The sequence below is a fragment of the Pseudophryne corroboree genome, chromosome 4, assembly GCF_028390025.1.
Source record: "Pseudophryne corroboree isolate aPseCor3 chromosome 4, aPseCor3.hap2, whole genome shotgun sequence".
Taxonomy (NCBI): domain Eukaryota; kingdom Metazoa; phylum Chordata; class Amphibia; order Anura; family Myobatrachidae; genus Pseudophryne; species Pseudophryne corroboree.
Genome location: NC_086447.1, coordinates 722,649,757 through 722,676,544, shown reverse-complemented (window position 1 = coordinate 722,676,544; position 26,788 = coordinate 722,649,757). Strand labels below are relative to the sequence as shown.

The window sequence follows — 26,788 nt, the reverse complement described above, 5'->3', positions numbered from 1 at the left end:
CTGAGATGGTGGATTCCAGTGGGGACGAATTGATAATCTGTGAGGAGGGGGATGTACACGGTGATATATCGGAGGATGATGATGAGGTGGACATCTTGCCTCTGTAGAGCCAGTTTGTGCAAGGAGAGATTAATTGCTTCTTTTTTGGTGGGGGTCCAAACCAACCCGTCATTTCAGTCACAGTCGTGTGGCAGACCCTGTCACTGAAATGATGGGTTGGTTAAAGTGTGCATGTCCTGTTTTGTTTATACAACATAAGGGTGGGTGGGAAGGGCCCAAGGACAATTCCATCTTGCACCTCTTTTTTCTTTCATTTTTCTTTGCGTCATGTGCTGTTTGGGGAGGGTTTTTTGGAAGGGACATCCTGCGTGACACTGCAGTGCCACTCCTAGATGGGCCCGGTGTTTGTGTCGGCCACTAGGGTCGCTTATCTTTCTCACACAGCTACCTCATTGCGCCTCTTTTTTTCTTTGCGTCATGTGCTGTTTGGGGAGGGTTTTTTGGAAGGGACATCCTGCGTGACACTGCAGTGCCACTCCTAGATGGGCCCGGTGTTTGTGTCGGCCACTAGGGTCGCTTATCTTTCTCACACAGTCAGCTACCTCATTGCGCCTCTTTTTTTCTTTGCGTCATGTGCTGTTTGGGGAGGGTTTTTTGGAAGGGACATCCTGCGTGACACTGCAGTGCCACTCCTAGATGGGCCCGGTGTTTGTGTCGGCCACTAGGGTCGCTAATCTTACTCACACAGCTACCTCATTGCGCCTCTTTTTTTCTTTGCGTCATGTGCTGTTTGGGGAGGGTTTTTTGGAAGGGACATCCTGCGTGACACTGCAGTGCCACTCCTAGATGGGCCCGGTGTTTGTGTCGGCCACTAGGGTCGCTTATCTTACTCACACAGCGACCTCGGTGCAAATTTTAGGACTAAAAATAATATTGTGAGGTGTGATGTGTTCAGAATAGGCTGAAAATGAGTGTAAATTATGTTTTTTGAGGTTAATAATACTTTGGGATCAAAATTACCCCCAAATTCTATGATTTAAGCTGTTTTTTAGGGTTTTTTGAAAAAAACACCCGAATCCAAAACACACCCGAATCCGACAAAAAAAATTCGGTGAGGTTTTGCCAAAACGCGGTCGAACCCAAAACACGGCCGCGGAACCGAACCCAAAACCAAAACACAAAACCCGAAAAATTTCCGGCGCTCATCTCTAGTAATTAGCTGTTAATTGGAGAGCACATTCATCTGATGGCCAATTACTAGCTAATTACTGCGCAGATGAAAGTTAGCAAATAGCAATTGTCTGAACCAACATTACATGTTTATTCTACTCACATATAAATCACACACACTGCCAAATAAGGTTGTTTTTAGTGTTAAAGTTGGTGTGTAAACATTTTTTTAATTTTTTTTAATGTTTGTAAGAATAACAAATACAAACAAGTGAAATAAACATTTAAATGTAAAGCTGCAACATTTTTGCTAAAGAAACCGACAACCAAATAATACAGCATACCCTTTCATTTTGTCAGAAATGTAACATTAATTTTTGTTTATAATATTTGACAATGTTTTAAATGATGTCCTGTTGATCAATAGATAAATCTAAAAAGTGTTGTGTCAGTTTACTTAATATGGACATTAAAGTGTGGTGCAAAGCATACCTGTATTTGTTGGATGATGCAATTTTGTGGGAGAAATTGCAGATTGGTCCACAAGTGTCTATATGCTGACCTAATTTTTCTGGAAATAACATTTACCTAATGCATTACCTTGAATAAATTGCACAATTTTTAATTAATTTTTTTTATTACTGTAGTAAGATTTCACAACATGAAAACAACATGGCTACACGTGAGTCTCACAGGCAGAGATGGACCAAGCAGCAAGCATATGGCACTGACACAAATTATAGAGCAGAACTTAGTACTCTGCAAAATTCAGCTTCTGACTAAATTATAATTTGTAATCAAAAATAATACATATTACACACCCTGCCACACAAAAATTTTGACACAACTGAGAAAGAATTAGGATCCACCACACAAACACAACAATACATAGCACACTAGTAAGAGGAAGATGGCTCTGGTGTTTATACCCAAAAACTCACAGGCTACAATACCTCCAAACATAAATAATACATTTCACTAAGAGGGAGTTATCCATTCTGGCCACACAAGCCAACTCCAAAATAACATAGAGGCAACATGAAAAACATGGGTGCTGGCCATCTGGAGAGACATCACTTTCTTTTTTTTCTCCCCGCCTGAGGCTGTTCTTCTTGGCTTGGTCTGCGGAGCGACCTTCGTTGGGCCTGCCCAGTGGGCTGTTCTTCCTGGGCAGGGGCAGGGGAGGGAGCCGATGTGGGTGGCTCTCTGCCACTGTGGGCAAGGGAGACAGCGATGGCCTGGAGCCCTTGCAAGATGTTATTTGCAAGGCTTTGGAATGAGGAGGCAAGTTGTTCTTGGCCCTGCCTGATCTCTGCCAGACCTTGGCAGAGTTGAGCAACACCTTGCTCAACACTGGTTCGGTGCTCAGTGAGCCGGACAGCTATCTGGCTTACCTCCCGGAGGATCCCGTCTTGAAACGCATTTAGGCTCTCACCATACCTAGCGATTTCAAGCAGGATCTCCGGGATAGCAGAGGGTTGGGTGGGGGGGCCAGTAGGAACCTGCAGAGGTGGGATTTGTGGCCCCACACTGCCAGACCCACTAGGTCCCTCCACCTCAGCCTCAGCCACATAACCCTCCTGTGACTCAAACTGATCATCCCCCTGTGCTGTGTTTTGTGGGGAGCAAATAGAAGAATGTGTGGGAAAAGAGTACAATAAAAAATTAGATTTAATTTTATAAATACTGTTTAAATTGCAGACAAATACATGTGTAAACTTACCTGGCAAGTCATGTCCCGTCAGGATCTCAGGCAGGTCCGTGTCCATATTAGACACCCCTTGGGCCTCCTCATAACTGACACAGGCCATCGCCATCTCCTCCAAGTCTGTAAACTCCACAGCGACAGGTGGTCCTCCCCCTGTAGCCCTTGAGGCATTCCACTCCGCAGACCTCTTTGCCTTCAGGCGGGATTTGAAGTCGGCCCACCTACATATGTATTGTGAAAGAGGGGCAAAGTAGAGTATTATTATTTGTGTATGTAAATATCTAGGACACATGTTCGGCTTCTGTTTGCTATACATAACATCACATGTCACTACATTTTTAAGACAACTTAGCACAGAAAAAGGACTGGCAAGATGCACTTACCGTCGTCTAACTTCCTGCGATGTTCTGACGACAGAGCCAACTTCATTCACAGAATGTGTGATGTCCCTCCAGATGCGATCTTTTGTAGCAGCACCCATGTTTTTGGGGCCTCTATGTACTTTGGACATGGCCTGCGTGACCAAGACACGCAACTCCCTCTTAGTGAATGCTGGCTGTCTTTTCTTACGTCTGGAGGTAGCCTGTGAGGTCTCTTCCTGCTGCTCCTCACCATCTTCCTCCTCACTAGCAGCTTCTGTCTGTTGTGTTTGTGTGGCTAATGCTGATTCCTCCTCAGTTTGTCCAGTATGTGTGTGTGGCAGGGTATCCCCACTCAATTGTTGGGGCTCAGAAGCAGACATTTGCAGAGTACTAGGTCCTGCCTCTTCACAATCTGCAGAGGCGTATTCCAACATCCGTTTCTGGCACTCTAGGCGTTTTTTCGTCAATGCCATCTGCTGCTCTGCAATGCGGTCCATCTCTGCTGCTATTTCCTCACGAGAAGCCATGTTTGCGATGACGTGTGTACGCCGAGGTGTGTGCTTATTTATACCTACGTGCGGGGCGTTCATTCACACAGGTGTACAGTGTTAATCTTGGTAATGATTGCACTGCTTATTTAAGGGCCTACTTTGCACGCTGTGAGTGTTGGTAGTTTGGAGTTTGTATTTGTCAGTTTGGAGTTTGTTGGGCTGTGCGTGAAGGTGCTATTGTGCTTTTCAGAGTGAGTAATTGTCAAGCATACATTTGTCCGTTTGTTCGCGTTTAGAATATAGACGGTATAGCATTATTTTTGCGAAAATCCGTTTGTGAGTATTCGTGCATTCGTCTTGTTCCTAATTTTTTTAAAAATTTATATTTTTGAGGATTATTTGTAATTCTTTTTATCACATATATATTTGGTTTGTCCATTTTTTACACTAAACCTGTGCTTCAGTGTTGCTGTTTTGTGGACTAATGTTACTATGTTGATCTTACTGTAATTTTTGTTCTCTTGTAGGTGTATTTTTTTGGGTGAAGTAACCCCTTTTTGTTGTTTTCAAGGAGTGTGATCTATAACTCGAATTTGCCTGTTGTTTTCTTTGGAGCAGGTAAGTGCCCTTGGCCTGTGTTGGTGCCTGTTTGTGTTAATGGTCTCTATGTTGTTTTTAATGTAATTTTTGGTCTTTTGTAGGTGTATTTTTTTGGGTGAAGTAACCCCTTTTTGTTGATTTCAAGGAGTGTGACCTATAACTCGAATTTGCCTGTTGTTTTCTTTGGAGCAGGTAAGTGCCCTTGGCCTGTGTTGGTGCCTGTTTGTGTTAATGGTCTCTATGTTGTTTTTAATGTAATTTTTGGTCTTTTGTAGGTGTATTTTTTTGGGTGAAGTAACCCCTTTTTGTTGATTTCAAGGAGTGAGATCTATAACTCGAATTTGCCTGTTGTTTTCTTTGGAGCAGGTAAGTGCCCTTGGCCTGTGTTGGTGCCTGTTTGTGTTAATGGTCTCTATGTTGTTTTTAATGTAATTTTTGGTCTTTTGTAGGTGTATTTTTTTGGGTGAAGTAACCCCTTTTTGTTGATTTCAAGGAGTGAGATCTATAACTCGAATTTGCCTGTTGTTTTCTTTGGAGCAGGTAAGTGCCCTTGGCCTGTGTTGGTGCCTGTTTGTGTTAATGGTCTCTATGTTGTTTTTAATGTAATTTTTGGTCTTTTGTAGGTGTATTTTTTTGGGTGAAGTAACCCCTTTTTGTTGATTTCAAGGAGTGAGATCTATAACTCGAATTTGCCTGTTGTTTTCTTTGGAGCAGGTAAGTGCCCTTGGCCTGTGTTGGTGCCTGTTTGTGTTTGTTCAAAGTGTTTTGCTTATGTTTGTCTGCCATCTTGATAATAAATGTTAAATTTATTTCAAGGATTGTTGTGCAAAGTAGTGCTGTTCTTGCCTGTACTAGCTACTAAAGGGATAACTTTGGTTGTTTTGTAATTTATTTTTAGCCTATTTTTCGAAAATTTTTCGTAGGTGTTTGTGATGTGTTTGATGCTCTGAGTATTTTTTTTTTTTTTATATTAAAATGATTTTAAAATATGTAGGTTTCAAACTTTTAATTTGTTTTTTTCCTTTTTGGTATAATTTTCATTTTGATCCTGAATTGAACACAGAAAATATGTCTTATGCTCCTGCAGTAAGTTGACACCCCCTTTTTAAAAAAATGTTTTGTTGTATATTTTTTGAGGTTTGCTTTTGTCTTATTCAACATATCTGTTATATTTTTTTAAAGTGTGTGATGTCAGTGTTTATCGCAGCAGAAGCCCTACCTCCCCAACCCACGGCAGCACTCCCACCCCAACCGCCAGCCCCACAACCACAACCGGCTCCTCATCAACCAAGGCAACGGAGGCGTGCTAGGCCACCAATTTTCCAACCCCGTGTCCTACTTTTTGGGATGCCAGATGATGTTGTTGTGCGTAGATACAGGCTGCCACCACATCTAATCCTAGACACTCTCTCCATAATAGAGAGTGATCTGGAGTCTTCAATTCGGTATCCTACAGCAATACCACCATTGACACAATTCCTTGCTGTGTTACATTTTTTGGCTACAGGCTCTTATCAGCATGTGGTTGGAGACCTGGCTGGCATGTCGCAGGGCCAGTTCAGTAAGGTCCTGCGGCGTGTCTGCCAGGCTTTCCTAAAGCGTGTGAAGCAATTTATTGCTATGCCTTTGGATGTTGGTGCCCTAGATGTGGTGAAGCGGCAATTTGAGGAAGGTGGTAGTCGCTTCCCACATGTTATTGGGGTTGTGGATGGCACACATGTAGCTATTCAGCCACCAAGACATAATGAAGAAATTTTTAGAAACAGGAAACTGTTTCATTCTCTGAATGTAATGGTTGTTTGTGGGCCATCCCTCCAGATCCTTTCCCTGAATGCAAAGTTTCCCGGAAACTCCCATGATGCGTATGTCATTAGACAATCAGGGATATGGCACAGATTAAGATCAAGTCAACGAGCAGACATGTGGTTATTGGGTGAGTTGGCCCACTATTTTTTGACTAAAATTACTAATTTTTACAAAATATACTCTTTCTAATTTTTTATTCTCATCAAACAGGAGACCGTGGATATCCTTGCACCCCCTGGCTCATGACTCCTTACCGTAATCCCAGGCCAGGACCACAGACGGCATTTAACTCCGCGCTTACTGCCACTAGGCAGCTGGTGGAGCGCACAATTGGGGTCCTTAAAGGCCAGTTTCGTGTGCTCCACCGCACTGGTGGCGACATCATGTATTCGCCGGAGATGGCAAGTAAACTAGTGGTCCTGTGCGCTATACTACACAACATCGCGGTAAGGAGTAGCGTAGAGCTTCCTCAGACAGAGGAATTGCCTGATGAGGAGCCAGGGGTTGTCCGACACTTCGGTGGGGGGAGTGTTACACGGAGGGGGAGCCAAGTCAGGGCAAGCATTGTTGCAGAATATTTCAGGTATAGTTTTTTTTTTTATTCTAACAAAAAAAACACAGTATGCTTATGTTCATTTTGTAATGTTGTATTTTTTTAAGCTATTGTAAGGTCATTGTGTATTTATTTTGGTGTGTGGGAATCTGTAATATTTTTGTTCAAAAATATCCATAAACAGGTTAAGCTTACAATGTGTTATTTGCAAATATAATAATGTTATGTTGCTAAATAGTGTCATTATTTGTTTTCTTTCCTAAAAACATGTTTTTTTAAACAAACACACAAACAAATGAAAATGAATGTTGACCACTTTGTGACTGTCCAGCTGAATGATCACACAAACTGTGGTGAGTACACAGATATGTTTCGAAATTTAAACAAAACTGTGTGTGTGTCTGTGTCTGTGTTTGTGTTGGGGTTTTATTTGTTTTTTTTTATTCCTTCTGCGACTGCGTATTTCCGCTCGTGCGATTTAACACTCTGCTCTTCCCAGCATTGCAAAGATCAATAAAGTTATTAGAAATGACAGCATAGATTTTGGACCAATCACATGCTAACAGACACTATAAATATATGCCCAAATAAGGAAAACGCCATTGCCATGATGCGTGCGGCACCTTTCACCAGGCGGGAGCTCCGCGTCCTGGTTGCGGTGATGGACCGGCGCGAAGGCCGCGTTGGGCGCTTCATCCCAAATCGGGTTAAGCGCGAGGCCTACGCGGAGGTCCGCCACCTACTGCGGTCTCGCGTCCGCAGCAGGCGGACAATCATCCAGCTGGAGAGGAGATGGAGTGATCTCCGCAGGAGGACTCCAGAACTGTTGGCGGAGATCCGCCAGCAAATCAGGGAAATGCATGCACGCAGTAAGTTACATTACATAAGATTATTAGCATAAAATTTGCTAATTTACACTAAGTGGTAGGCAAATAGCAACACTGAGTGAACAATTTATAAAAATAGGACAGTGTGTGTGGTTAGGGCAAACAGTACTGACTGTGTCAAAGTGTTACCAAACAAGTGCATGTTGTACAGAATTAATACCCAGGCAGGAAACTGTACCCAAAAACTTGATCAGTGGTGTCTATATAATAAGGTGGCTTGAATAGTGATCTGGTGATGTTGCCTAGACCAATCAATATGACTCAATGGAATAGATTAAGGAATGAGCGTCCAAATAATTTATTTGAAACATTTTGGTTGCTGGGGCCAACATGGAGAGGATTTTAAAATGTGTTGTTAAAAAAAAAAAAATGTGTTTTTTACATGGAACAGAACAGTGTAATTTACAAATGTTTAGTATGTAATTTAACATGCAAATAAAATTTACCAACAAATATCATTATAGGACGACCACAACGGCAAAGACATCCAGTGAGCCCACATCAGGCAGCTTCTCAGCCCCCTTCCCCTTCTCACTCCCCCTCCACTTCCCAGTCCCCCTCCCCTTTTCACTCCCCCTCCACTTCCCAGTCCCCCTCCCCTTCTCACTCCCCCTCCACTTCCCAATCCCCCTCACCTTCCCATTCCCAGTCCCCCTCAGCTTCCCAGGCCCCCTCAGCTTCCCAGGCCCCCTCAGCTTCCCAGGCCCCCTCAGCTTCCCAGGCCCCCTCAGCTTCCCAGGCCCCCTCAGCTTCCCAGGCCCACTCCCCTTTCCACTCCCCTTCTCAGCCCACCTCTCCTTCTCTTTTTGTGACCCCTTCTCCTCCTTCCCAGTCCCCTTCTCCTTCTACTTCCAACTCCCCTTCTCAGCCCCCCTCACCCTCTATTGGCCTAACATTCTCTCCGCCCCCCTCGCCCTCTCAATCAGACCCACCCTCAGAAATTAGATTCCCAAACCCTCCTCCTTACCCCATCTCTCCTCCTTCCCCAAACCCTCCTCCTTCACCCATCCAGCCTCCTTCCCCCATCCCTCCTCCTTCACCAATCCCTCCTCCTTCCCCAATCCAGCTGCCTTCACCACCCACAGAATGGGCAGAAGAAGCCCCTGATGGGGTCAGTGGTGACCCTAATGTTGCTGAGGAAAGTAAGTGTTTTTACATTTCAGTTCAAAATATGACCTACTTACACTTACAATGTACAAACATGCACTGTTGTACTGTTTTAAATCAGCTAGCAAGGTACACATTTTCATTAATTATTGATGGTGTTCATGTTGCATTGATATTTTTTAGAGTATCATTATATGTAGTGTTTATGTGTGCAATGTGTTGTGTGTCCACTCTAGGTCGACACTAATTAGTTTGACAGGGTTGCCAGGACTACATAGTTTAATATGTGTTTATTTTTCACAAAAACATTTATAGCTGAGTGCAGTTTAGTATGTTGTTAGTCTTTAACACTTGTGCCTCTCTATTCATAATGTTTGCACTTTCAAAACACATGCTTCACTTTGTGAGCAAGCAGAACAACACAATGATTTGTGGTGTTAAAGTTACACTCACAAAATGCTAATTTGTAAAAATTAAACCTGTTTTACCTTATTTCGGAAACTGGATTTACATGGATTGTGGGCATGCTAGGATATGTAGTCCTTCTGAAGATGTTGATATGCAGTGTGATCATGCAGGACCAAACCTCCTTAAATTTAATTCTCTTCAGTCCAGATGTGAATGAATGGCAACATGGTGTTACATTTACTAAGATGGTAGTTATCTTTAACATGGGATGTTGACCATAGCAACCAATAAGATTAGAAATTAAATTGTTATGCCCACTTTTGCAAGATAACATGTTTAATTTGTTTGTTTGCTATGGTCTACTTCCCATCTTAAATTGAACTCCCGTAGTAGAAAATGGACAACATGGTGTGGTTCACTTTCTAGTTTAAAAAAAAAACATTGCTGAGCAGGATTGTGTATTATGCTACTGATTTTAGCCTTAAAGCAGCCATGATGTAGTCACTTAGGCATTAAAGCAGGCCTGTCCAAACTGCGGCCCTCATGCTGGAGAAAAAATACACATCCCAGCATGCCCTGACACAGATTTTGCATTCTCTGACCACAAAACTGGGAAAAGGCATGCTGGTAGATGTAGTTTCACAACAGCTGGAGGCCAGCAGTTTTGACATGCCTGCATTTAAGTGTGCTTTGTGCCTTTCTTGGATAATAAGTAATGTAATTCAGTTATTAATGTTTCTGTTGCTTCTTAATTTCAGATGTTGCAGTTGGAGATCCAACAAGTTTTGGAGGCATTATTGCCAGAATGCGACAACACCTGCATGGTGTTTTAAGTTGTCTGGATGATTTAGAAAAATTTACATGATTTTGTTTTTTTGCAAAAAATCTTAATGTTTTAAAAAATATAAAAAAATAAAAAAATTCTGATTCAAGTTAACCGGGTGTTGTGCTTATTAATGCAAAAAAGGATCAGCAGAATGGCAGGCAGAAATAGTTTAAATTAAACATTACTCACATGTAATGTAAGTTTACAATTAAAAAATCAGTTAGGAGATTATTGTGTTAATAAACATGTAAACACCTTCATTCACAAACAACATCTTTTAAAAAAGATAAACAAATTTTTAAAATATAATAGTTTTTTTTAAAAACACTTTTACATGTTGATGGCCAATTATGGCAACAAAGTGTTAATCTGTTTTTTTGGCCTGACTTAATAGTTTAGGAACATTATCAATCATTACACTAATTGGATTCGTAATTGACAAGGGCTTGTGTACTTTAAAATGAAGGGTAATTTCACTTAATCGCAAAAAAAAAATTCATTTTGCGTTTTACCTTAAAAGTGTGCAATTTTAAGGAAAAATGAGTAAATCTACTAAAACTTAGTATTTTTACGATGAAATATGTGTTTTTGCGAAGGCTTCGCAATGCTGCGATGGTTTCGCATTACTGCGATGTCATTTGGCGTACGCCCACTTTGTGTAATACTGCGTACGAATGTGCAAAAATACGTTGGGGGCGGATGTTCGCAAATTTACTACACTAACGCAACTTTGCGAATATGTTGTGCGACCGAAAAACTGAGCGATCAACTCGGAATGAGGGCCTATATTCCCCTATCCACTGCACTACATCACTATACTACATCCCCTACACACTGAAATATATCACTACACTACATGCCCCCATGCACTGCACTACATACCCTATATGCTACACTACATCACTACACTACATCCCCTTATATGCTACACCACATCAGTGCACTACGTGCCCCTATATACTGCAATACATTACTACACTACATACCCTATATGGTACACTACATCACTACACTACATACCCTATAAGCTACAGAAAATCCCCCCATCTTGGAGGCAAAGTGGAGGTTGATGCTGCTAACTGGGAGCACAGTGCGCTTCTATAGTTTGTACAGTGCACCACACGCTAGTCACAGCACTGCATGGCAAAGAAGAGAGTTTAAGACAGTAGCCAGCATAGGAGAGATCCCAGGTACTGGAGCTCACCTGCACAGCGCCGGAGCCAGCTGTGGGCAGACAGGTGGGTCAGAAACATTGCCCTGGGAGCTGTCTGCTGTCTCACTGGAGCAGCACAGCACTGCCGGTTTAAAAAAAAACCCTGCTCCTCTGTAAATCCTGCATGCCCCCTTAGCCCCCTCCTAGTTATGGCCCTGGTGTGCACGCATAATGTGTGTAAGTGGCACTTAAATTAAGGGTAGATAGCAGAGGCGGAACTTCCGCTGGAGCAGCCAGTGCAATGTACCGGGGCTCACAGCACTTGAGGGTCCCTCAACCAGCGGAAAAGTCAGCAGGACTAAGAAGGGTGCTCTGCGAAATCGGGGTACTATTATGTGGCCATGCCCCTTCTGTGTGAGACAACACCCTTTTTTTCGACACGCACCAAAGGTGCGCGCTGTCCCCTTGTAAAGTATGGGAGGGTGCAAATTTATAGTGCCAAACACCCTAGCACCGGCCCTGCTCAGACCATATCGGCCTAATATGTCGTTTCTGGACGAATCGGAATGCCATATCAATCATATTGTTCAGTGTGTATGCCCGATATTGGGGTGCCCGTTGTCACTAGGGATTGCACGGCCAACCAGGCAATAGCGATAGCGACAAAGTATATGCTAATGAAAGATGGAACAGTGATTGTTCTTTCCTTCATTAGATCATTTTGATGTGTACCGTGGTAACAATATGTCGGCCCATCGGCTGCCATATTGTCCTGGTACACATCGTCTCAGTGTGTACCCAGTGTAAGTATACCCACTTTTAAAATATCCTCAAGACATTTTGTAAGTTACTGAAAAAATGTTGCTGACAAATTTCAAAAATTAAAAGATATTTTGTATGGACTGTAAGCGCGCGATGAAGGAAATTATAGATTTAAAAAAAAAAATTAAGTCTCATGTCTTTTTGTATTTGAAATCCGCATTCCTTTCTACCATTGAACTACTATGTGATATTACTGTATCATACCTCCCAACATTGTCCTTGTTCAAAGAGGGACACACTTTGTCGCGCGCTCTGGAAAAGGGGGCATGGCCTTTGGAAAGGGAGTATGGCTTTGCGGAGCCTCCCAACTGACCCCCCCCCCCCCCTCCACCGCGGGACACTGCGACCCGAGGGTGAGACAGCGGGACAGTCCCCCAAAAAACTGGACTGTTCCGCGAAAATCGGGACAGTTGGGAGGTATGCTGTATCACTGTCGAGAGCATAGTGTAAACCAGGTGTGATCACAATCTTTCACTGCAGCCTCGGCTAGTTCGTGGGTGGAGCAAACCTAACCAGATGGTCCCCGAATATACAAGTGCTTAACACAGAGATTGTAGTCATGGACATGGATGATGACACGGGGTTCAGTATAATGGTGATACAATTATTGTGCACCAGACCAGCTCTTGCAAAAGTATGAATAACTTTATTTACACAATACTTTCTACAGCTAATTAATTTTGATGGTTACATAACAAAACATATTTACAACTCTAACGCCAGTCTCTTCCATCATAAATCATAATGGTTTCAAGCTGAACTTAACACATCCTGACTCCAGCACAATACTTAGCAGATCTTCTTTTGCTGTTATTGAATAATGGTCTCCTAAGTTCACCAGCGCAAACTTTAATTACAGCAATGAAAACAGGTCACAGCCACTCAGTCAGACCTATACTATCACAACCCTCCCCCTTCCTCACCCCAGGGATCACACCATGCTTTCTGCAATAATTTGCCAAGCCAGGAAATAATGGGTCTATGTACTATAATAAGGGATCTATGTACTAAGTGTACTAAGTACTATGTGGACAGAGATGAAATACCAGACAATCAGCTCCTAACTGAAAAATGACAGTTAAGAGCTGACTGTCTGGTACTTTATCTCCGTCCACTTTATCTTTCTCCAAGGCTTAGTACATAGACCCCTATATCTTTAGACAGGCTGCCTCATGGTATGGGAACACTTTTCTAGGGGGCTTTTTATTTGTCACTGCTGCACACCCATACAGTTTTATTCCAGGGACAGTCACTTGTTCATAACCTTGCTGCTACTGGCATACTCCCTCTCTCAAAAAGGGTATTTCCATCTCACATTAACAAAGACATCTTGCCAAGAGGCTACTTCCCTTCTGAGCAGCAACGGACTGGGGCTCTAATTTGGGCTGGGCATTCGTGAGTGCACCTTGATGTACAGGGGAGTGCCACGAGTCATGGGGGCGTGGACTCATGGCATATCCCCGTTACCATGGTGATGCCTGCAGGGGGCAGGGGCACGACACGAGTCCGGGGTCGTGGACTTGCGGCACGCCCCCATTTCCACGGAGACCAGTGGGAGTGGCTGAAGCAGAGAGCCGGAGGCTGGCGCGACCTTCCCGGCTTCCCACCTGTCCATCAGCCCTTCTGTCATGTGCCAGAAGTGCCAGATGGCCAGTCCAGCCCTGCTCCTGAGCAACTATGCTGCTTAAAGAGATGAACCTTAAAATAAGGAGGCCTTTTCGAGAGGGCTCACATAATGTGGGATTCTCAATTAGACACTTCCACACTAGCAACGCTAGGTAGATTTTCTGTGCAATTCACATTGACACAGAGGGACCCACCTTCTCCTTCATGGTGGAGCACAACACATGGAGACTCTCCCCTATCACTTAGTCTACCACCTGCAGCTTTTGTCACTGCAGGCATACAGCAGCATTACCCCTGCCCTTACTTGCTTCATCAGTATCTTTCATGGCTTCCTCGCTCCAATATTATGGGAGCTTCTTACAATGCCCACTTGCTTCCTGTGGCTCTCCATCCTCCAAGAGCATAGCTACCATAGGTGCAGGCAGTGCAGCTGCTATGGGGCCCAGAGCTGGGAGGGGCCCACCTTCCCTGTCAAAGTTACATGTGTCATATACATTTTTCGCCATTGGGTGGTACCTAGGGTCCTTTCAAACTTTTTTCCTTGGGGTATATCTAGGTATGCCCCTGAACCTGCTCATTATAGTGTGGTATAAAATGAACTGGAGAGCATTTAAATGTTATATAATATGAACCGGGGCACTGTAATATGAACGGGGAGCACTATAAATCATAATGTGAATTGAGGGTACTGTGCGGCATAATGTGTACTGGCAGCTCTGAAATGTGACATATGATGAACTTAAGCACTACTGCGATTCATAAAAGAAACTAGGGGGGTCATTCCGAGTGTTCGCTCGCAAGCTGCTTTTAGCAGCTTTGCACACGCTAAGCCGCCGCCTACTGGGAGTGAATCTTAGCTTATCAAAATTGCGAACGAAAGATTAGCAAAATTGCGAATAGACACTTCTTAGCAGTTTCTGAGTAGCTCCACACTTACTCGGCAACTGCGATCAGTTCAGTGCTTGTCGTTCCTGGTTTGACATCACAAACACACCCAGCGTTCACCCAGACACTCCTCCATTTCTCCAGCCACTCCCGCGTTTTTCCCAGAAACGGTAGCGTTTTTTCGCACACACCCATAAAACGGCCAGTTTCCGCCCAGAAACACCCACTTCCTGTCAATCACATTACGATCACCAGAACGAAGAAAAAACCTCGTAATGCCGTGAGTAAAATACCTAACTACATAGCAAATTTACTTGGCGCAGTCGCACTGCGGACATTGCGCATGCGCATTAGCGACTAATCGCTCCGTTGCGAAAAAAAATAACGAGCGAACAACTCGGAATGACCACCTAGGGCACTACTATGGGGAATAACATTAAATAAGGCTCTACTATTGCGCTATTAATATTAGAGATGTGCGCTGGACACTTTTCGGGTTTTGTGTTTTGGTTTTGGATCTGGATCTCCGTTTGTATTTTGGATCTGGATTGGTTTTGTGTTTTGGTTTTGGATCTGGATTTTTTTTTTAAAAACCCCAGCTAAAATCACAGAATTTGGAGGTATTTTTGATCATAAGGTATTATTTACCTCAACAACATTAATTTTCACTAATTTACAGCTATTCTGAACACCTCACACTTCACAATATTGTTTTTAGGCTAAAAGGTTGCACCGAGGTAGCTGTATAACTAAGCTAAGTGACACAAGTGGGCGGCACAAACACCTGGCCCATCTAGGAGTGGCACTGCAGTGGCAGACAGGATGGCAGTTTTAAAAACTAGGCCCCAAAGAGCACATAATGCAAAGAAAAAAAAGAGGTGCAAGATGGAATTGTCCTTGGGCCCTCCCTCCCACCCACCCTTATGTTGTTTAAACAGGACATGCACAGTTTAATAAACCCATCATTTCAGCGACAGGTGGGCCCCATCCGAATCATAGCTAGCTACAAACATACCACCTCCATATTTGATGACTTTTCACATTATGAGATGAAGCAAGAGTAAGAGGACAGTGTCAAGACGGTGATTAAAAATTAGAGAGGCACACGCAATCAGGAACAACACACAGGCTTTCACTTCCACTCCTATATTGGTGTGGAACAGAAAGCACTTTAACCAAGCAAATATATAATTACAACATTACTGGACAAACTGAAAAACGAGGGGCCAAAGACTCTGAATTTGTACACCCTTCTCCATTTTCTGGGATTAAGATAATCTGGGATACTGGGATGCAAATAAACTGGTGTATACCACAGGATCAAGATTGGATATTTTTTCCCCTCCATGGAGTCTGGAGACTTATTTTGTGAAAATCTCGTGGGTTTCTTTTTTCCATTTTTTTATTGAATTTTTATTTACATATTTTGTGGCAGATGCCTTATTTACGTTTTTCACAGCTCCCAGTTACACGCATGTGAGCATACCTGTGTGTCCCAGTTACACGCATGTGAGCACACCTGTGTGTCTTGTTTATTTTATTCACATTTTATTTTTAAATAAAGCAGCCCCTTAGATGTTTTAGCAGCTCCTCGTGAGACCACACAGCAGCCCCAGATCGGGCAAGTTGAGTTCGGGTGGGTTCGGTACAGTACTAAGAAGGACTGTGCAGTGAATTTTTTGTTATTCATCCTCTGCCCTAGTGGAGCTTATTGCTCTAGTGCAGTGGTTCTCAAACTCGGTCCTCAGGACCCCACACAGTGCATGTTTTGCAGGTAACCCAGCAAGTGTACAGGTGTATTAATTACTCACTGACACATATTAAAAGGTCCACAGGTGGAGCTAATTATTTCACTTGTGATTTTGGGAGGAGACCTGCAAAACATGCACTGTGTGGGGTCCTGATGACCGAGTTTGAGAACCTGTGCTTTAGTAGAAACTCATTTCATATTACAAGTAGGACTGTGGGAGGAAGCAATGCTAACCTCTTTGCCAACAGCATGCCTCAGCCTGGCAAGCAAAACATCTTCCTGGCTGTAAGCCACTATAAGACCCCATACTGGGACCTTATTCAGTAACTGTTTGTGCCTCAAAGGAGCTCCTGGTCCATCTAGTGCTGCAGTGCAATGGAAAGCTGATGCAATGCAAGATCACTGAAACTCTGGCCCTCATTCCGAGTTGATCGCTCGCAAGGCGAATGTAGCAGAGTTACACACGCTAAGCCGCCGCCTACTGGGAGTGAATCTTAGCTTCTTAAAATTGCGACCGACGTACGCGCAATATTGCGATTACAAACGAGTTAGCAGTTTCTGAGTAGCTCCAGACTTACTCTGCCTGTGCGATCATTTCAGTGCTTGTCGTTCCTGGTTGACGTCACAAACACACCCAGCGTTCGCCCAGGCACTCCCACCGTTTCACCGGCCACTCCTGCGTTTTTTCCGGAAACGGTAGCGTTTTCAGCCACACGCCCCTGAAACGCCGTGTTTCCGCCCAGTAACACCCATTTCCTGTCAATCACATTACGATCGCCGGAGCGAAGAAAAAGCCGTGAGTAAAAATACTTTCATCATAGTAAAGTTACTTGGCGCAGTCGCAGTGCGAACATTGCGCATGCGTACTAAGCGGATTTTCACTGCGATGCGATGAAAAATACCGAGCGAACAACTCGGAATGAGGGCCTCTGTTCTTCTAATACCGCAAGGTCTTGCGATAAACCTACACAGCCCTTATATTGTACAATTATTAAGGAGAAAACCTTTACAAAATAAAGGAAAAGAACCATGTACAACAAATGCGCATCTTGTAAATAATCCCAAAATGTGGAACATTAATAATAACTCAAAATTAAGGTTGACTAATTGGAACCATTAATTTGAGTCCTTAACATGAAATAATTGAGAAGAACCTCTCTCTAATGCTGGGTACACAGTGCACACTAGAAGATAAATCTACTAGGGATGAGCGGGTCCAGACAGGGCACCCCTGGAATTATATGGCAGAGCCTCCGGACTTATACAGCAGATAGGCAGCACCCCATGACTTATAAAGCATAGGCAGCACACCTGGAGAATTACACAGCACAGCAGACAGGCAGCAGCACCCCTGGACTTAAACGGCAGTGGGGCAGCACCCCTGGACTGATAGGGCAGAGGCGCAGCACCCCTGGAATAATGTGGTAGACAAAGAAAAGACATGCAAGATGGAATTGTCCTTGGGCCTTCCCACCCACCCTTATGTTGTATAAACAGCACATGCACACTTTAACAAACCAATCATTTTAGCGTCAGGGTCTGCCACATGACTGTGGCTGAAATTATTGGTTTGTTTGGATCCCCACCAAAAAAGTAGCAATTCATCTCTCCTTGCACAAACTGCCTCTACAGAGGCAAGATGTTGTCCTCATCCTCTGATTCCTCATCCTCTTCAGTGTTTACATCCTCTTCCTCACAAAGAAATAATTCCACACCGAAGGGGATGCGGTCAATATGCCGCCGGCCGGAATCCCGGCGGTCGAAATACCGACGCCGGAATCCCGACCGCCACAATCCCGACATATTCTCCCTCCGTGGGTGTCCACGACACCCATAGAGGGAGAATATAATAGTGTGCCGAGCGTAGCGTGGCGAGCGAAGCGAGCCCGCAAGGGGCTGCGTTCCGCTCGCCACCCCTGTCGGGATTGTGTGGTCGGGATTCCGGCGTCGGTATTTCGACCGCCGGGATTCCGTCCGGCGGCATTTAGTACTGATCCCCACCGAAGAGATGGATTTTTTTGTATTTTGCCCAGGCGTGACAATGGTCTTTTTCATCCTATGTGTTATGATCCTGTGCATATTACTCATGTTTTGCTTGTTATTCTTATGATTTACCTTTGCCTCAGTTTGTGGAACTACAGGTCACAGCTAGCTCCTGCATAGTTGTCTCCCAGTGCCTCAGCTCCTGCATTCAACACATGACTTCACAAGCGTCTGCATTCTGTAATTACAGCTGGTTACCTGAAACCTACTATTCAGCTTGTCAGCCTGCTCAGTCTGCACTGCAGCTGCATGATATATCAATCACTGGGGGCCTGTCTGGGGCTCACAGCTGATTGGTCCAGCCTGTTCTTTTAAGCCTCTCAATCCCAAGAGGCCTTGCCAGTTATAGCTACTCCATAAGGTGTTCTGCTCTCTGGTTCCTCTCTGGTCTCAGTTCATCTGTCCAGTGGGTTTGCCTTGTTCCTGTATTGAATTCCAGCTTCACCATCTTGCTGATGAACCTAGTCTGCCAACTACCGTTACCCTGTCTCCGAGTGTCTGCACCCCAGTCCGTCTGTGTGCCGCTACCTCCTGTGTCTCTCCTAGAGTTCCTGCTGTTGTTCCATCTCCACGGCCCCAGTGTACCATCTGGCCATGTGCACCCTGCCTACTTCTCAAGTTCCTGTTTGTTCCTGCGTACCCCTGCGGTTTGTCATATACATCTGGACTATCATACAACACCTCTACCTTAACTCTAGTCCAGTTCAGGTATCAAGCGACCAAGACAGGGGGCCGCGACCTGCACGTCGGGAGCCGCGAAGCCCATATCCCCTTGCGGAGTTCTCTGGTGAAAACCTACCGGCGTGTTAGACTCCGCGCCTCTGTTCTGGGTAACGTCAACCACTTGGTACCTGATCCCCAATTCCAGATTCTGGACCAGTTCCTGACATTATAACTGGCCCACCACTTCCTGGGCATGGACCCTTCACCGCAAAGTCCGGCTCAAATCTTGGCTGGTCAAATACAAAATTTGACACAGCAACTGCAAGATCTAAAGCTCTGAGTTTCCACCCAGGAAGAAACTAGCAGGTCATTGGTAGCAACAAGGGCTCCTGGGCCTGAACCGAAGCTGCATCTTCTCGATCGGTTCACAGGTGACCGGAAACAGTTCCAGAATTTCCGTGATAGCTGCAAACTATATTTTAGACTCCGGCCATTATCATCTGGTTCTGAGGCTCAGCGAGTAGGTATCATCATCTCCCTTCTGCAGGGGGAACCCCAGTCCTGGGCGTTCGGATTAAAAACTGAGAATCCCGCCTTGCACACAGTGGATGCCTTTTTCAGTGCCCTTGGAATTCTTTATGATGACCCGGACCGAGCAGCTTCTGCAGAGGCTCACTTACGAGTCCTGAGACAAGGGAAAAATACGGCCGACGTATACTGCACTGAGTTTCGCAGATGGGCAGGTGATAGTGGTTGGAATGACCCAGCCCTCCGAAGTCAGTTCCGCTTAGGCCTCACTGAGCAAATTAAAGACTACCTTGTCCAGTATCCTACTCCTGAAACCCTGGACAAGCTCATGCAGTTAACAATTCGAGTAGATCGTCAGATCAGGGAACGGAGAATGGAGAAAGGAGGCGGGTCATCATTTTCCTCAGCTGTAGCCTTGGAAGAAGTAGAAGACTCCAGCGAACCCATGCAGATTGGGGCCTTTCGTCTCTCAGCTCAGGAAAAATCCCGTAGGCGATCGATGGGACTATGCTTATATTGTGGAGCAAAGGGTCATTTTGCTAATGTTTGCACCCTGAAGTCGGGAAAAGACAAGACCCAGGTATAAAAGGTGAGTTACTCCTGGGTCTGGCTGGAATCTCTCCTAAAAATTCAGTCTTGCTTCCAGTTCAAATTATTCTACCTACTCAGCAAGTGGCAGTCAACGCTTTCGTTGATTGTGGTGCAGCTGCCAACTTCATGGATATCACTTTTGCCCGGTCCTGGAACATTCCTATACTAAGGATGAAGCCTCCTGTGACTATTTGTGGCCTTGATGGTAATCCCCTCCTCAGTGGGCAAGTGTATCAGCAAACTCCTCCTGTTCATTTAACTACCGGTCTTCTGCATTCGGAGAAGATTAGTTTCCTCCTGGTCAATTGCCCCATGGCTTCCATAGTCTTAGGGCTTCCACGGTTGAAATCCCATAATCCATCCATCTGCTGGAAGACAGGAGAACTCTTACAGTGGGGAACAGAATGTATGGGAAGGTGTCTGTCCTTGCCAGTGCGATGCTCTCAAGTTAAACCAGAGGGGCTACAGACTCCATATCATTCATTTGCGGATGTCTTCTCCAAGAAAGAGGCGGATACTCTTCCCCCACATCGACCTTATGACTGTGCCATCAGTCTGGTATCTGAAGATAAATTACCTAAGGGTAGATTATATGCTCTTTCTTTGCCAGAAACCAAAGCTATGGAGGATTATATTCAGGAGAACCTAAGCAAAGGGTTTATTCGTCCCTCAAAATCGCCAGTAGGAGCAGGATTCTTCTTTGTGGCAAAGAAGGACCGCTTCTTACGCCCATGCATTGATTATAGAGGACTCAACAAGATCACTGTTAAGAACTCTTATCCTTTGCCTTTAATTTACATATTGTTTGATCAACTCCGAATGGCAGAAATCTTCTCTAAAATTGATCTTCGGGGGGCATATAACCTCATACGAATTAAGGCCGGTGACGAGTGGAAGACGGCCTTCAATACTCATTCTGGGCATTATGAATACCTTGTTATGTCATTTGGATTGTCCAATGCCCCTGCCGTCTTCCAAGATTTAATCAATGATGTGCTCCGAGAATTCCTGGGAAAATTTGTTGTTGTCTACTTGGATGACATCCTGATATATTCACAGTCACTTGAGCAGCATCGAGTCCATGTACAGATGGTATTGCAAAAGCTCCGGGAGCACCATCTATATGCCAAGTTAGAAAAATGTGAATTCGAAGTGAAGAAAGTCACTTTCCTAGGCTACATCATCTCTCCTTAAGGGTTCTCCATGGATCCCAGTAAGCTTCAAGCAATTCAAGATTGGGCACAACCTACTAACCTTAAAGCTATACAACGCTTTCTTGGATTCGCTAATTATTACAGGAGATTTATTCGTTCATTTTCAGACATTGTTGCACCTATTGTTGCTTTGACCAAGAAAGGTGCAGATCCATCACATTGGTCACCTTCAGCTCTACAAGCTTTTCTCAAGTTAAAAAAAGCCTTTATATCCGCCTCTGTTCTTAGTCATCCAAATCCTAACCTGCCTTTTGTTATGGAAGTGGATGCCTCTGAAGTGGGAGTGGGAGCAGTCCTATCGCAGAAAGATCCCGTGGATTCTAAACTTCACCCGTGCTCATTTCTGTCCAGAAAGTTCTCTCCTGCCGAAGCCAACTACGATGTTGGAAATCGTGAACTGCTTGCTATCAAGTGGGCTCTAGAAGAATGGAGGCATTGGTTGGAAGGTGCGAGACACGTGATTACAATCCTCACTGACCATAAAAACCTATCGTATATTGAATCAGCCAAGAGACTGAATCCAAGACAGGCACGATGGGCGTTATTCTTCACTAGATTCAACTATGTGATCTCCTATCGGCCAGGATCAAAGAATCTTAAAGCAGATGCCTTGTCACAAAGCTTCCTTCCAATTCAAAATTCGTCCTGTTCTTCAGAACCAATTATTCCTGTTTCCAATATCCATGCTGGTCTTGCTCAAGATTTAGTCTCCCAGATTCAAGCCAAACAGTCTCTTGCACCCATGGGGACTCCCTCAGGACTCCTCTTTGTCCCTAAAGAGTACAGGACAGCAGTTTTATCTGAATTTCATGTAAAAAGAGTCTCTGGGCATCCAGGGATTTCTAAGACTCTGGATTTATTGTCCCGTTCAGTTTGGTGGCCTTCTATGTGCCAAGATGTTAGAGAGGTCATTCTTGCTTGTGAGATCTGTGCTCAACATCAAACTCCTCGTAAAGCTCCCATGGGACATCTTCTGCCTCTTGCGGTTCCCTCAAGACCTTGGTCCCACATTTCCATGGACTTTGTGGTTGATCTTCCTAAATCATCAGGGTACAATACCATTTGGGTTGTGGTAGACTGATTCAGTAAGATGGCTCACTTTGTTCCTCTTCGCAAGCTCCCCAGTGCCAGAGAATTGGCAGCCTTGTTTATCCAACATATCTTTAAATTACATGGATTACCATAGGACATCGTCTCCGACAGAGGAACTCAGTTTATTGCTCGATTCTGGCGAGCTTTCTGTTCTGCCTTGGATATTAATCTTAGTCTGTCCTCTGGTTATCATCCACAATCCAATGGACAGACTGAACGAGTGAACCAGTCTCTTGAACAGTATCTCCGTTGTTATGTTTCCAAGTACCATAACGATTGGGTGGACCATCTGGCATTTGCTGAATTTGCCTATAATAATTCCAGTCACCTTCCTCATCCATGTCACCCTTCTTTTGTCTCTCGGGCTTCCATCCTAGGTCTAACGCTTTTGACATCCTGCAGCAACAGACTCCTTCCCTTGATCCTGTAGCTCGTCTGAGGAAAATTTGGAGGAGAGTACGTCTTGCACTCAACCAAGTCTCTGTTCGTTCCAAAAAATTTGCTGCCAGACGACGAAGACCTTGTACTTTTAAAGTCGGTGACATGGTGTGGCTGTCCACTCAAAACATCAAATTACGCCAACCCTCTCAAAAATTTGGGCCTAGGTTCATTGGTCCATTCCGGATTATTAGGCAGATTAATCCAGTAGCCTTTCAACTCCTTTTACCAAAATCACTTAAGATCAATAACACTTTCCACTGTTCCTTGTTGAAACCAGCATTTGTGTCCCAGAGATTTAGAAGATCTCCTTCCAGAAGGCCTGCCGCTGTGTTGGTTCAAGGTCACCAGGAGTTTGTTGTGGAAAAGATTCTGGATTCTAAGTTCAGGAGGGGTCAAGTTCATTTCCTCGTACAGTGGAAGGGTTACGGTCCGGAAGAGAGAACCTTGGTACTAGAGCGGGTTCTTCATGCACCCAGACTTAAGAGGTCTTTCTTCGATGAATTTCTGGATAAGCCTGGTTCTAGGGGTTCTTAATCCCTCTTCAAGGGGGGGGGGGGGGTACTGTTATGATCCTGTGCATATTACTCATGTTTTGCTAGTTATTCTTATGATTTACCTTTGCCTCAGTTTGTGGAACTACAGGTCACAGCTAGCTCCTGCATAGTTGTCTCCCAGTGCCTCAGCTCCTGCATTCAGAAACTGACTTCACAGGTGTCTGCATTCTGTAATTACAGCTGGTTAACTCAAACCTACTATTCAGCTTGTCAGCCTGCTCAGTCTGCACTGCAGCTGCATGATATATCAATCACTGGGGGCCTGTCTGGGGCTCACAGCTGATTGGTCCAGCCTGTTCTTTTAAGCCTCTCAATCCCAAGAGGCCTTGCCAGTTATAGCTACTCCATAAGGTGTTCTGCCCTCTGGTTCCTCTCTGGTCTCAGTTCATCTGTCCAGTGGGTTTGCCTTGTTCCTGTATTGAATTCCAGCTTCACCATCTTGCTGACGAACCTAGTCTGCCAACTACCGTTACCCTGTCTTCAAGTGTCTGCACCCCAGTCAGTCTGTGTGCCGCTACCTCTTGTGTCTCTCCTAGAGTTCCTGCTGTTGTTCCATCTCCACGGCCCCAGTGTACCATCTGGCCGTGTACACCCTGCTACCTTCTCCAGTTTCTGTATGATCCTGCGTACCCTTGCAGTTTGTCATATACATCTGGACTATCATACAACACCTCTACCATAACTGTAGTCCAGTTCAGGTATCAAGTGACCCAGACAGGGGGCCGCGACATGCATGTCGGGAGCCGCAAAGCCCATATTCCCTTTGGGGGGTCCCTGGTGAAAACATCCCGGCGTGTTAGACTCCGCGCATCTGTTCTGGGTAACGTCAACCACTTGGTACCTGATCCCCAATTCCGGATTCTGCACCAGTTCCTGACACTATGGCCAACAACTGTCTCCACTGGTGCTGTTAAGTTCGATTAACTTTCAGGAAGGAAAGCAATACCTTAAATGCACAAATGTTCAGGCCGCTGCGACCGCTAAGCGTGTGTGTGTAAAACCCCTATGAAATGTGTACACGTTGCGTAAGCACGCCGTCACGCTGTAAGCACAAAGTAGCTACACGTGCGGCGGAATACACTTTATAACCCCTAACAGGAAAGGAAAGCGACACCAATTGTCTATGTAATGTTGAGGTCCAACCCAGCAACAAATATTTACTTAAAGGGGGTTACAACAGAAAATAAAATAATACAAGAGAAGAAGCTACAACCAATGATACATACGTTTGATCGCCAGCGCCACCCGCGGTCAGAGAATGTGCCTGACCGGCCAGGAGGCTTGGCTTTTATACAATGGTCCAAAGCATGAAACAAAGGAAACTGTAATCTCTTCACCTATAGGTCAAAGGGCTGGTCATTTACAGTACAGGAGGGGTCATAGGTCGGTTTGAATAGGTGGGCGATGCCTGGTCCAGGTGCACTTGCAGATGTTCTCCACTGGGTTCCCACCGAATATCAAGAGTCCAGTACATACAGTGTAATATTAATATTGTACTCCTGCGCATAACTATGTGTAGGAGAATGCGATTATCTGCAAACTGCAATCTGAATATTGCCCTTGAATTTCTGTGCAGCTGGATACCAAACACCACCTCCTAACCTAATTCTATCCCCTCATATCCTGTAAAGGTGAATCCCTCTGTTGGTATACTTCCAAAGTAAATGTAACTTGCTGGTGTGGTGCGTGTAGGCTATGTGCAAATTATGTACTATGTGGATTAAATATCAGATATGTCTTTGTGGCTTTTCCATGCATATGCTACCGTATTTACTCATACCATGCGCTAATACGCAGGACCTCGTGAGCCAATATACGCAACATGCGAGTATGCGCACGCACGGCAGAACAAGCCCAAGGACGGAGGCCACTCTGTGTGGTGTTTGCACGTGATGCATGTGGCTATAATATTTTCGACTTCGACAGTGCCTTATTCAAACAAACCACTTCACCATCAGAATCCTCATCGTCAACTTCTTCCTCAGCGCCAGCTACACCAATATCCTCCTCACCCTGGTGTACTTCTACAGTGCCATCCTCAATCTCAATATCAGCAACTGGACTGTCGGTGCTCTCCTAGCACTTGAAGGGGGCATGGTGGTAGAAGCCTCCTCTTCCCATACAGTCTTGGGAAGGTTAGACCTAGACATCGCAACCGCGAGCACACTTGGACTCTCCGTGGGGATTTGTGATATCTCTGAATGCACAGTTGTTTTCTTCCTGTGCTTTAACAAGCTTAATTTTTTAAACTTTTCGAGAGGGAGGAGGGCTTCCATCTTCATGAGAAACTGAACTATTAGTCATGAACATAGGCCAAGGCCTTAGCCTTTCCTTTCCACTTCGTGTTGTGAATGGCATATTGCAAAGTTTAAGTTTCTTATCAGTTAATTTCTTTTTTTTTTGGTTATTAATTTTTGCTTCTTGGATTTTACAAGCCCTCTATGACATTGGACATCAGCCTTAGCAGATAACGTTGATAGAATTGCATCGTCATTGTCATGACTGGTGATAGCAGCAGCTTCAGCACTAGTATTAAGAACTGGAAGTGGTTCCTGATCTTTCACTATTCTTTCCTCCAAATTTCTGTTCTCCATTTCACAGGACAGCACTCCTTTTTTATTACAGTGCCCCTTTATTTTCACAGCACTCCTGTATTTTTTACAGCATACTAGACAGGGCCAGTGTACCTTTATTTTCACAGCACCCCTGTAATTTTACAGCATACAAGACAGGGCCAGTGTACCTTTACAACGCTCAGTAGCGGATCTTGCAACGGGCAAGCAGGACTTTTGCCCGGGGCGCCGGCGCCATCCGGAGGGTGCCGCACCATGGCAAGATCCGCTGCTGCTGTGCCCCCCACTGCCGCTGCCCGCAGTCCGCTGTCGGCTGCCCGTTGTGAAGGGAAACTAGATGCTACGCGTCTAGTTTCCCTTTGTGGAGAGGACCTTTACTGTAATGATGTGCGGTGCGCATTGACGTCATCGCGCACCGCACAGCAAAGGTCCTCTCCACGAAGGGAACTAGACGCTTAGCGTCTAGTTTTCCTTCGTGGAGAGGACCTTTGCTGTGCGGTGCACGATGACATCATCGCGCACCGCACATCCTACTACAGTACAGAGGGCTTAACTGACCACGCCCCCTGTATGAAGCAGTGCCCCCTAATGCCGCCCGGGGTGCAAACAGCCCCGGAACCGGCCCTGATAACACCCCTGTATTTTTACAGCATACAGGACGGGGCCAGTGTACCTTTATTTTCACAGCACCCCTGTAATTTTACAGCATACAAGACAAGGCCAGTGTACCTTTACAACACCCCTGTATTTTTTACTGCATACAGGACAGAACCATAACCCCTGTATTTTTACAGCATACAGGACAGGACCAGCACCCCTATATTTTAACAACACCCCCCTAATTTTACAGCATACAAGACAGGACCAGTATACAACACTCCTGTATTTTTTACAGCATACAAGACATTGCCCCTGTACAGCACAGTGACAGGACA

General features: G+C 44.8%; 1 long non-coding RNA gene across 1 annotated transcript; it reads left to right on the top strand.

Annotated features, from left to right (window-relative positions):
* The first annotated feature begins 6,501 nt into the window (after positions 1-6,501).
* On the top strand, positions 6,502-8,128 carry LOC134911717 (uncharacterized). Its single transcript, XR_010176791.1, has 3 exons — positions 6,502-6,720; positions 7,022-7,043; positions 8,042-8,128. It is a non-coding gene; the product is annotated as an uncharacterized LOC134911717 (long non-coding RNA).
* Positions 8,129-26,788: the final 18,660 nt, after the last annotated feature.